Consider the following 12,332-nt stretch of genomic DNA (forward strand, 5'->3'; position numbering starts at 1 on the left):
AACCAAGTGAAAGTGAGTAAATGCTTACATGATTTTTTTTTAAGTGAACTACCCCTATAAGTATCTTTTTATGTTCATTAGAGTTATATGAGTAAGTGATAAAGAATGATTTAAGAAAGTAATCACAACCCTGAGGTATTTGGCAACAGGGAAAATGCAACAATGCAGCAGTGATGACTTGGGTCTGTCCCAATCCTCCGTCAGCAGAGTCATCACCCAAACACTGACAGCTTTGTCACAACCTAATATTGTGACACAATTTGTTTCATTCCCGCTGGATGCCCGCACTTTACACACACATAAAAGGGCATTTATGGACATTGCAGGATTCCCTGGCATTGTGGGTGTAATTGATGGAACACATGTGAGAATAATTGCGCCATCAGAGGACGAGGCTGTCTTTGTTAACAGGAAGAATTTCCACAGCATCAATGTGCAAATAGTGTTCAATGCGGCCTGTAAGATTTTGGACATTGTGGCTAAATGGCCAGGCTCCACACATGATGCGAGAATGCTCTCCGAGAGTGGCATCAGACAGCTTTTTGAGAGACGCTATGTGCCAGCTAATTGCCACTTGTTAAGGGACAGTGGCTACCCATGCAAACCATGGCTCCTTACACCTTACCTCCAGCCACGCCAAGGGCCCCAACTAAACTATAACAGGTAAGCCAAACGATACAAAAATCATGGAAATGAAATGCAAGCAATATGTTAGAGCATCCAAGTAGTACAATATTTCCATCAAATAATTAAAGGTCTGTATTCTATTGTAGGGCCCACAAGACAACAAGAGCGGTGGTGGAGCGTGGCATAGGCCAGCTTAAGAGGCGCTTTCATGTTCTCCACGGAGAGGTGCGGCCTGAAAAAGTCAGCAAAGTCATCATAGCCTGTGCAATATTACACAATATTTGCAAGGTTAGACAGATTGCAGAACCTCTGGAGGATGGCGATGAGGATGAAGACAACGATGAGGATGGTGGTGAAGAAGATATTCACATTCCACAGGGGAACCTAGCCCAGAGTGGACTGCCTTACAGGGCAAACTTCACAAATTTACATTTCAGGCAAGCTGTAGCCCCATGTCATTTGAGAACTTGTGATGGTATTAAGAACTACCACAGTTTTACTGCACATCACCTGCAATTGTTAAATGCAAGACACAGAACACAATCTCTAAATGGTTTATTTTTTAGGTGTTCAATTTTAAGGCGGTAGTACTCCTCCTGAAGGGAAAGGACTTTTTTTTGTTGTTCAAACACATCAATTGTGAGTTGCAATCTTCTCTCCTGCAGGGATGCTGACGGAGCAGGTGCTGCGGATGGGAATGGTGTTTGATCCGCCGGGCTATCCTGAGTAGCAGCTGCAGATGGTTCAGGCGGCAATCTTGTCGGCAAACTTGATGGGCCCGGTTCTTGTGATGGCTCCATGCTACAGAAATACATAGGCCTAGTTTAATTATTGTTTTGATTAAATTAATTTAATACAATGAGCATGGATAACACATGAAATGGCTTCTGCAATGAATAAACACTGTTGATATGAATAACCCTGTGTCCTAACTTTGCTGCATTTCAAGGGCCTGCATCATTGACGTGTCAATGCCTGTTGGCAGCCCGGTGACACTGACCTCAGAGTGTCCCAGGACTTGAAAGACAGTGTCGGCCACTTGGGACAGCCGCTTTGCAGGTGGTCCACCCCCTAGAAAGAAACAGTCAATGAACACAGTACTTGGGCATGTAAATTAACTTTGCCAGCAGGAGCAAGTTGCCAGATTATGTGGTAGGCTATAGTATTTTGCGAACCTGTGAGTGAGGATTCCCGCTTGTGTGCTGCAATCTCATCTTTTGCCTTGGACTGCAGCACATACCACCTTTTCTCACAATCGTCGCCTGTCCGCACCACCAGTGGAAAAGAGGCATTGATTGTTTGGGATATTGTGTCCCAGGCGCGCCTCTTGCCTTGGCTAGTGACAGTTGGGCCAAATTTTCCTCGTAACGTACCTTTATGTTCATTCACCAACTGGGCCAGCAACAAACCTTGCTCCTCAGTCCAGTTCGGCTTGCGATTCCTTTTTTTCTCCATTTTCTGTGTTTGTAGGATATTTGTTAACAAGCCTTCATAAATAGACCAGCCATCAATCACAGACATTGATAAAAGCTGAGCCGTGTTACCCTCGTTAAGACCACACTGAGTTGTAACGTTGCAATTTCTACTTCATTAAGGACAGCCCCTTGAGATAGGCCATCTTGTTTTCAATGGGGTCCATATGGGAGTGAAAGTACAAAATATGCCAGCTAGGATATTAATATGAGCAAATAAGACACAAATCATTATTTGAACAGGGTGTAATGAGCTTAAGTTTTCACATATTTTAGATTCTAATGTTAGGCTATAACCCCTACAGCTTACTATTCATTTCAGATATTTTCTTGAATGTGAAATATTATTTACAATTACAGTCTGCATAAGATTAGAGTGTATAATTATGTTTATTGATTTGAGGGTACATCCTTTGCTCATTATCACCAAAAGTTCATTTTCATCAAACTTGTAGGATCAACCAATCACGGCTTTTGAAATGATGACTCATACCTAGCAACGGGGTCAACCACACCTCCTCACTAAGATAGGATTTTCCATCCATTCCTTGCTCAGTTCACTGAAAATGTTCTGGAATCACTTCTAAGCTAAAACTCCTGGCAAGGAATTTTTAGGTTAAGCTAGGAGCTCTCTGAGAGGATTCTCAGAATCTTTAGGGATACGGGCCCAGGTCTATATGGTCACTACCTGAAAGAGCACGATTGTTGTCACGATTTGTTATGATTTCTCTTACATTATGAGCGTGCTTTTTGACGTGCCTACATTTGTAATTAAAAAATTTTGGTCAGCAGTAAAAATTGTCTAACGAACAGTTCTGTTTGTGTTTAAAAATCCGTACTGAAATCAAACCGAAAGCCTCGTACAGAATGGTTCAATACGTGTATCGTTACACCCCTAAAATATATATATATATATATATATATATATATATATATATATATATGTGTGTGTGTGTGTATGTGTGTGTGTATATATATATATAATTAGTGCATCACCATTATGCAGGCAAAAATTTTCCATTATTGTTATTAATTTATTAATAATATTGATATAAATTATTGTCTATATTGATATAAATTATATAGTCTCAATCTATATTCCGTTAACTCTATATTGGCCAGCTCTAGTGTGCATCCTAGCAAAAGTGAATGACTGTAATTAGTTCAAAATGATTGTCATCAATGCTTTTCTTGAGCAATATTTTTTTCTTTTTCTCATTTGGCAGACGCAGTGATGACCAACTTTCCTTCGGCGACTGAATGGGAAATAAAAAATGCAATTTCTGGTCATTTTAAACAAGCACCAGGGAGAGCAGGGGGTGGTGGTTATGGATATAAAGCTAACAATTAATTCTTAAAAATTTTAGTATCTTAAGTTGTTTTACATATTTTCCAATATTTTATTTGTTCATTTTTATGTTTGAATGTTGTCCAAGTTGTTAATATAATTGTTCTAAATAAATCCCTTTATAATCAATTAGTTTGGATGGATTTTCATTTATGAGAACCTGTTATATTTGAGTGAAAAGAATCCTTATGCCTCATTTTGTTGTCTATTACATGTATATGTAGTGTAATTGATGACTAGTCTATTCTTGGGCTATGGTTAGACGTCTATTAGATTTTCACTGACAGCCCAAAATCAGCCTTGTTTTAGCCTAGACCCATATTGCCTGTCTATTAGAGGTATATATGTAGTCGTTTAATAGCTGGTCTATTTTTGGGCTATGGTTAGACGTCTATTAGACGTATAAATATAGTCATTCGATAGCTGTCTAATTGTCTATTCTTGGGCTATGGTTAGACGTCTATTTGACGTATATATGTAGTCATTCAATAGCTGTCTATTCTTGGGCTATGTTTAGACGTCTATTAGATTTTCACTGACAGCCCAAAACTAGCCTCGTTTTAGCCTAGACGTCTGGGCTGTGTTTTGACGGCTATTAGACGCAAAATTGCTTGCTGGGATGTCTCTCTGCTCACCCATTTCTTTTGGTAACGAACCTGTGCGCTCCCTGATTTGGGGCTGATAGTTCCCGGTATATACCGGGTGGCGTAGTCGAACGTTATATAATTGTTGTTTCATACAGTTCCCTCTAGTACCTGACGCCGCTGGCTACACATGAAAAAGAAGATGAGGGAAGCAATTATCAGTGAGTAGGCTACAATTGGGAAATACGTCGATAACTGTAGGCTACAATGCCACTTATTTGTTCCCTAATTTAACTTAGATGCCTACATTGTCCACGATATGTGTTAGGTCTATGTTTTGAATGATCCGATGCGTAATACAGAGATAGCATTACATTAGCTCTAAATTGAATCTTTCCATCCCCACCCTACATGACAACAAGACGTGCAGGGACTGCGTGCGCGACGGTGTATCCCTTTACGGGCATGGCTCCGTTAATTTAATAGACTACAACTTTACCCGAAGTTCTCATGAGTTTGCTGTATAAAGTACAATACAAACACACTAATTAAAAGGTACGAGGATTGATAAAGTAAAAAAAACTAAATTAAGATGAAGTTAACAAGTTCTGTGATCAATAGCCTAACATTTTGTCATAATAGTGTACGTTAGATACTGTAACGCTGTAGTTATTATTTGTTTGTTTAACTGTCAGGTGATTTGCGGTTGCCAACCGTTCCGTATAATACGGAATCGTCCTGTATTTGACACATAAAACTAAAGTCTTGTTCCGTATTGAACTGATACGGAACGCACTTTGTTCTGTATTTTTGAGAATCAATTCAGTGCAAATCCATGACAGACACATTATAGCTTCTAATATATGTCAGACAGACTACGAACGAAGACATTTGTAGGCTATGATAAAAAAAAAAAAAAAAAAAAAAAAAACAGACGGTGCGGTACGTAGATACTATTTCTCCCCATGTTTGTCTATGATCAGCGCATAGCGTTTTTAATATCTTGGAACATCATCAGAGAATGCCCTTTTAATTGGTCGTTTCAGTCATTTTGTCACGTATTGTAGCAACGATGACAAGTGACAACAGCGGGAAATGTAAAAATTATAGCCTTTATATTTCACATCTATGTGGTTCAGTCTTGTAGCCTATATTGATTAGGCCTATAGCTTTTCTATATAGGCCTAATAAGTTGTGTTATAATATGCTATATGTATGAAATATATTTATCTAAATGTATCAATTAGTTTCCACAATTTTCACCAGAAGTCACCATTTCAGGGGTTATTTTTCAAAATGTTCTTCCGTGGGGGCCAGGCACGGCGTTAGTTTTCGGCGCACCCAAAACTAAAAAATAAAATAAAAACGTAATATATTCTAATTTTGTCAAGAATTATAAAAAATCGTCAATAAGCTCATAATTTGTACTAAAATAGACTAAGGGCCCTATCTTGCACCCAGCGCAATTGACTTTGTACACCGACGCATGTATCATTCCTATTTTGCACCCGCGCAAAGCGGACTTTTCCCTCCACAGAAGCACGTCGGTTAACTAAGAAATACACTTGCGCTCCCCGGGGCGGTTCAGCGCAAAGAGGAGGCGTGTTCCGGCGCAAACGTTCCCTCATGCTATTTTGCTGTTCCATAAAACAATTGCGCCACTGACCAGAAAAAACCTAGTCTAAAGTCAGTGGCGCGTTGCGCGTTGTTCATTATGCTATTTTAAGGGCGCATGCTTGACCATAATGTATAGCGTGCACAACGCGCATACACTTTGCTTATGTAATCTACACAGATGCAACAGTTATTTTTGCAAATCATAAATTGTTACAATAAAAAAATATTATCACATGACATGAGATGACGGAAATCATTGTGGTGTGCACGAAGATGTGAAAAAATAGGCATAAATCTTGCTTACAAATTTTTCAGGCTAATTGTAGTAATTAAGGATCAGACCTGTTTGCCCAATAGTGGCAAGACATATGTATATAAGGACATCTGACAAATTGGTTTGTCCGTCAAGAACCAGGGGAAAAAAAAATCGGAAGACTGTGAAATCACCTTTACCATAATGTAAGTACATTAAAAACCTTAGTCTTCAACTTACCAGTTAAGTTGAGCTTGCTCATATTTTTTTCTTTTGCATAGTGAGATGGAGTATGTCTTGGCACAAAGAATTAGACGCCGGAGGGAGAGGGTATACCGGCCCAGACAGACCTATCTCTCCCTCAGTGAGGAGGAATGCATACGTAAGCTACGCCTGACCCGCCAGGCTGTGACAGACATCTGCCATCTCCTGGCAGATGAGCTGGGGACTGATGCACCCTGTCCCTATGCCTTCCCCGTTGCAGTAAAGGTTACAGCGGCATTGCATTTCTATGCATCTGGGTCGTTCCAGCACCCCCTTAGCTCCATTGGAGGCATTTCACAATCTGCCATAAGTTCGGCTATACATGCAGTTACATCAGGTCTAGTCCGACATGCTGGGGAATACATCAAATTCCCCGTCACACCTGACAGCCAGGAAAGAGCAAAGCAGGCATTTTGTGCGAAGTATGGGTTCCCTGGTGTCCTTGGTGTTATAGACTGCACCCATGTGCAGCTACGTGCCCCATCAGATAACGCACTTGTATACATCAACCGCAAGGGAACCTATTCAATCAACGTACAAGTCATTTGCGATGCTTATAGTAAAATCACCCATGTCTTTGCGAATTATCCTGGCTCGAGCCACGACTCATTCATACTGGCAAACTCTGCCATTCCTGCCATCTTCGAGGGGAATCCCCCGTTGGATGGGTGGCTGTTAGGGGACAACGGGTATCCGTTAAAGACATGGCTGATGACACCATTTTTGATGCCAGCAACAATTCGTGAAATGCAGTTTAATCGAAAACACACACAAACACGCAGTGTAATTGAACGAACGTTCGGCATACTGAAAATGCGCTTCAGGTGTTTGGATAGATCAGGAGGCACTTTACAGTACAGTCCTCAAAAAGTCGCAGCATTCTTTGTGGCGTGTTGTGTTTTACACAACATTTCCATAAATCAAGGTTGTGTTGTTGACATAGATGAGGAAATATTAGAGGACTTAAGGAGACGTGATGGTGAACTGCATGTACCGATGCCACTTAACCCAAATGCCCCTGCAGCAGCAAGGGAGAGGAGAGCTTATTTGGCAGAAGAGCTGCTGCATCGTCTATAGTGAGGTAAGCAAAGTTATCTCGGTCTAATGTTATACTACATTGCAAAAATATAACCATACTCGTGATTCAGAGAGAACGAGTCCAAAACATTCAAAAGTAGGCTATTTATTTGTGACATTTCATTATATTTTGTCAAAAAGAAAAATCAATAGCAAACAGTAATTAAAAAGAAAAAAAGAAAAGAAAAAGAAAAAAAGAAAGGAAAATGAGGTTAAAAATATTTAATCAGAAAAACTTTATTTCTTTTTCCCTCCTCTGGTAGTTTTGCGACGCGCGCCACGGCGGGATTGGACACCTGAGGGTCCGGGAATGGCATTGCGCGATGTGCGCCTGGTGGAACGGGTGGACGGAGATGGAGTGGGGGAAGGAGGAAGAGGCACAACAGGAGGAGGAAGAGGCACAACCGGAGGTGGTGGTGCACTTGAAGGGCCACGCTCCATGGCTGCAGCAATCCTCTCCAGGCTTGAGGAGATGCACCCGAGAGGCCGCAGCAACATCGCCATCCGGTCAAGACGGTCATTCACACTTTGCCGCATCCCAGACAGCTCCCGCTCCAGCATTTCAAATCCGGTTTGCTGGAGCTGCAGGAATGGGTGGTCCTCCGGTCTAGCGATGCTGCCACGGCGTGTAGTGGGTCTGGACATTGATGGTTGCGCTGTTCTCTCCTCAGATGGCCCATGCGCACGGCTCGCGAGGCCAGGGTCTTCCTGCGAAGCTGTTACATTGTTTTTATTTATTGTGTGGCTGCGTTACATTTTTTTCATGTAAATAACGATTAAAATATTTTCATAAGAAACCTTAATGTATGTGAACTTGTGTACCTTGGGGTTGGACTGCTTGCGTTTCTGGTTGGGTGCCGATTTCAAAGCCCCCAAATCCTTCAACGCTTTCAGCGGTGAGGGTGGACGCAGCGATGTCCTCTGCTGGCGTCAGGTCCCGTTACACGGCGTGCCCGATTGATGCTGGCAAGCTTGGACTTCCCCCGTCTTCTGATATCATTGTAGCGCTTGCGGCACTGGTGCGACGTCCTGGGGATGCCAGCTGATGAAACAATTGTGGCTATTTCCTCCCACGCCTGTTTAACTGACGCTGATTTGGGTGGGTTTCTCCCATCCCCATACAACATAACTTCTCTGTCTTTCACTGCTCTTACAAGAACATCAGTGTCCTCGGCTGTGAACCGCTCCAGGCGTGCGCCTGGTAAATCCGCCATAATAATAGCAATCCATAAAGGAACTTGCGCACCTGCTTTTAAAGGGAATGTTGGATGACGCTCTGATTGGTTTATTTCACGTTACGCCCAAACCACACCTATGAATAATGAAGCTACTCCAGACCAACCCCTTTTAGATTTGCGCCTGGCGCAAGAGTCATTTATCCCGCCGGGAAAATAGCAACAGCGCCGAGACCCGCCCACAAAGTTACTTGCGCTTTGCGCTTTGACACTTGCGTTTCAGATCGTTAAAATAGGGCCCTAAATGTTTAGTTTTAAAATCAATTTAAAAAAGCTGGTTATGTCTATTTTGATGTTTCTGCGCAAGTTCAGCAGACAGTGCGGTTCGGGTTTGTTCCGATCAGAGCTCGTGAGCGGAGAGCGCATTTCTGAATATTCCGCAGGGTGGCTCGCTCAATCCAGAATGGCCTGCTGGTTCGAAAATATGTGGAATAAGGGCTGTCTCCGACAAATTTTTTTTTCTAGTCGACTAGTAGTTGTTCATTTAAGCCATTCTTGGACAAATCGCCCCTTCATATTAATTTAATTACTTAAATAGGCTATATAGCCTACAGCAGTGGTTCCCAAACCTGTCCTGAAGGACCCCCAACACTGCACATTTTCTTTGTCTCCCTAATCAAACACACCTGATTCAACTCATCAGCTCATTAACCCTTGTGATAATGAGCTGATGAGTTGAATCAGGTGTGTTTGATTAGGGAGACAAAGAAAATCTGCTGTGTTGGGGTGCCTTCAGGACAGGTTTGGGAACCACTGGCCTACAGGATAATAAGCGTTATGACCACGCATAAAGTTTGCCACAAAGAACCAGTTAAAGTAATGATTATGAATGTGTCTAAATTAGCAAGGAGACATTTATTTGTTATGTTACATTATACGGGCAATTGGTTGATAAAACATTGATCAAAATTAAGATACAATTTATACAAAACGAAAATCTTTTAAAAAGAGTTTTCTACAAAACAAAACTTAATGAAGTGGTCAAAATCATGTTTTACCAAAAACAGCGCCGTTGCTAGGAGGGCGCCAGCGCCTCTGCCTCTCAGCGCCTCTGCCTCGCGAGTAGATGATAGCCCTGAAGGCGCCTAGCAATGATATACCTTTAGTGGTAGTATACCTTTAGTTAAGTTATACCTTAAGAGTCTTCGTAGCGCGCTAAGAGACAATGTTATCGGAAAATGCAGCCCAAATGCGTATGATGCGTAACGGAGATTCCAAAGCTCTCTTCTTTGGTCAGAACCATGGAGAGTGATCGCGGATAGGTCCGTCCTATGCACCGAAACTTTTAACAATGCAACAAAAATTTTAAAAAGCATCAAGCTATTAAAATCTACGGTGACCGGGAGGGGACATGTTCGGTTCACTTATTTTTGTCGTGGCCACAACATATAAACTCGTGGGAACGTGATATTAAGTCGTGGGAACGTCATAATATCTCGTGGGAACGTCATATTAAGTCGTGGCCACGAGATCATTTTGTTGAGGTAACGACATCATTATGTCCTGGCCACGCGATGCAAAGTCGTGGCCTCGAGATCATATGTTGAGGGAACGATATATTTTTCTCGTGGCCACGCGTTGAGGGAGCCACAGCGGCCAATACTGTAACCGTACCATAGACTGGGCTACAGCAGAGATGGAGATGACAGAAGAAATAACATTTTACTTTAAATTAGGAATGTCATATAAAGATATAGTGCGGTCTTTGGCATTAAGACATGGGTACGTTATAAGTGAAAGACACATGAAGCGCATTCTTAGACTTTGTCGCACGCATATTTAGGGACCGTCTCCAAATTACATGCGACATTGGCATAAACGTTTCTAACTTCAATAGCATTTGAAGACAATGACTTACAGTCATAAAACCAATTGTACATTGAAACACAAAAATATACAGAGCACTACAAGGTAAGGCCAGATAAAAAAAAAAGAGGGACTTGATGTACGACTGCAGAGTGCCTTTGTATGATAGTAATTATGTGTGTTTTTGTACTTGTGCAGATGGAGTTATGAAGTTCGACCAAACTGCTACAGAGGACTCCATTAGAACTTTCACCTCAGAACACCTTAAACACGCACCACAAAGAAGTGGAGGGTTCACTCCACATAGTCACTGATCATGTACACACGCATATATATATGAAGAGTTCAGATGCAAAAGATTTTTATCAAGCTTGTATATTTAAGTTCAGTAATTCCACTTAAATGGCAATGAAGATTACCTATTAATTGTCATTTAAGTGAAATCACTGAACTTAAATATACAAGCTTGATAAAAATGATCATTCTAGAAGAAAATTTCAAATGGCACTTAGAGGCTTTTGCATCTGAACTCTTCATACATATATATATAATCTCTATCACACACACACACACACACAGCAGTCAGTTACTCAGACACTCAACATTTGCGTCTTGTTTTGCACAGATTCAGTTTAGCACTTGTGTGATAGTTGTGTTTAACTGAAATTGTACAGAGTATACAGTGATTTACAAAAAAATAAAAATGAGTGGGGATTGAATTGATTTCTTAAACCTCTGTACATAACTGTATGCCTATCCCTTTCCAGAGGGTGGAGGGCCTGTTTTCTGTACCAGTTAATTTTCCTGTAGTTTTGTTTGGCTCAGAGGAAGGTTTGAACTGGAAATGGATGGATTAGGCTAGAAAATGTGTTTTCTATTTTGAAAATGTGAAAATGTGTTTTTCACTGAAAAATGTGTTTCCAGTTATGTGGTGGAAAGGAAAGCAATCAAATGAAGCAACAGAAAAATGAACTGGAACAGTTGAAATGAGACAAAGGTTATGAACAGTGCAGTATAAAAGCACTGTCTGCACCTCTTGAGGTCCTTTGGACGTTAATACAGGACGTTTGTTGGACGACTAAATAAGACGTCGTTTGGCGTCACAGTCTGCACCTTTAAGGTATCAAAATGGGACGTCCACAATGACCACATTTGGTGTACAATTAGCCCTTACACTGAGGTCCTCTGGTCGTTAGTACAGGACGATCATTAGACGACAAAAAAAGACGTCGTCTGGCGTTACAGTCTGCACCCATAGGGGACCAAAATGAGACGTCCACAACGACCATATCTGGAAGTCCTGTGGAAGTCGATACAGGAAGTTTGGTAGACGGCGGAAAAATACGTTGATTGGCGTCACAGTCTGCACCCTCCTGATACCGACATAGGACGGACAAGCACACCGTTGAAACTACGTCATCTGGAGGTAACTTTGCGCAGGGGGTAGGCACAGGTACGTAATAATAACCGATAGATATATTCTAATTCAGACCCATGACTTGTGATCATGTTGTATACCTTTCCAAGATGCAAAACTAGTTCTGGAGTCTACATTTTAATAAACATTAATGTAAAAAAAAAACGTACCTGCTTGTTTCAGGGATGATCTGGGCCTGCCGTAAATAATGTTTCCATCACTGTCCCTCTTAATCCACCTAACATCTTGCTTGCTGTTTGATGGCCGGTTGGTGGACGGATTACTGGTGGAAGGCTGACTGGTGGATGGTTCTGCTTCCTGGTGCATGCCAATGAGCTGTTGGAGATGAGCTTGATGTTCAGCCTGATCAACAAGGTCACTCATCTCATTCAGGAGACGGTCCATCTCAGGATCAGACATGGCACAAAATATAAACACTATAAACACACAGGGATAAAAAAACAAAAACAACAAACAATACCAAACAAACAAACAAACAACAAAAACTCGGGGGGTGGAGGAAGACAGTAAGACAGCAAGAGAGAGAGAACACAATACAACAGTAGAGAGAGTAACAAGATACAAGACAAATGTGGCTCTTAAAAGTGCCTTTTTTTCGATGTAATGAGGTG

General features: G+C 41.4%; 1 long non-coding RNA gene across 1 annotated transcript; it reads left to right on the forward strand.

Moving 5' to 3' along the window:
• Positions 1-120: 120 nt before the first annotated feature.
• Positions 121-1,715, forward strand: LOC309476773. The gene is made up of 3 exons (XR_014198353.1): positions 121-663; positions 774-1,064; positions 1,293-1,715. It is a non-coding gene; the product is annotated as an uncharacterized lncRNA (long non-coding RNA).
• The last annotated feature ends 10,617 nt before the right edge of the window (positions 1,716-12,332 follow it).

The sequence above is a fragment of the Leuciscus leuciscus genome, assembly GCF_965113295.1.
Source record: "Leuciscus leuciscus genome assembly, chromosome: 15".
NCBI classification, from domain to species: Eukaryota; Metazoa; Chordata; class Actinopteri; order Cypriniformes; family Leuciscidae; genus Leuciscus; species Leuciscus leuciscus.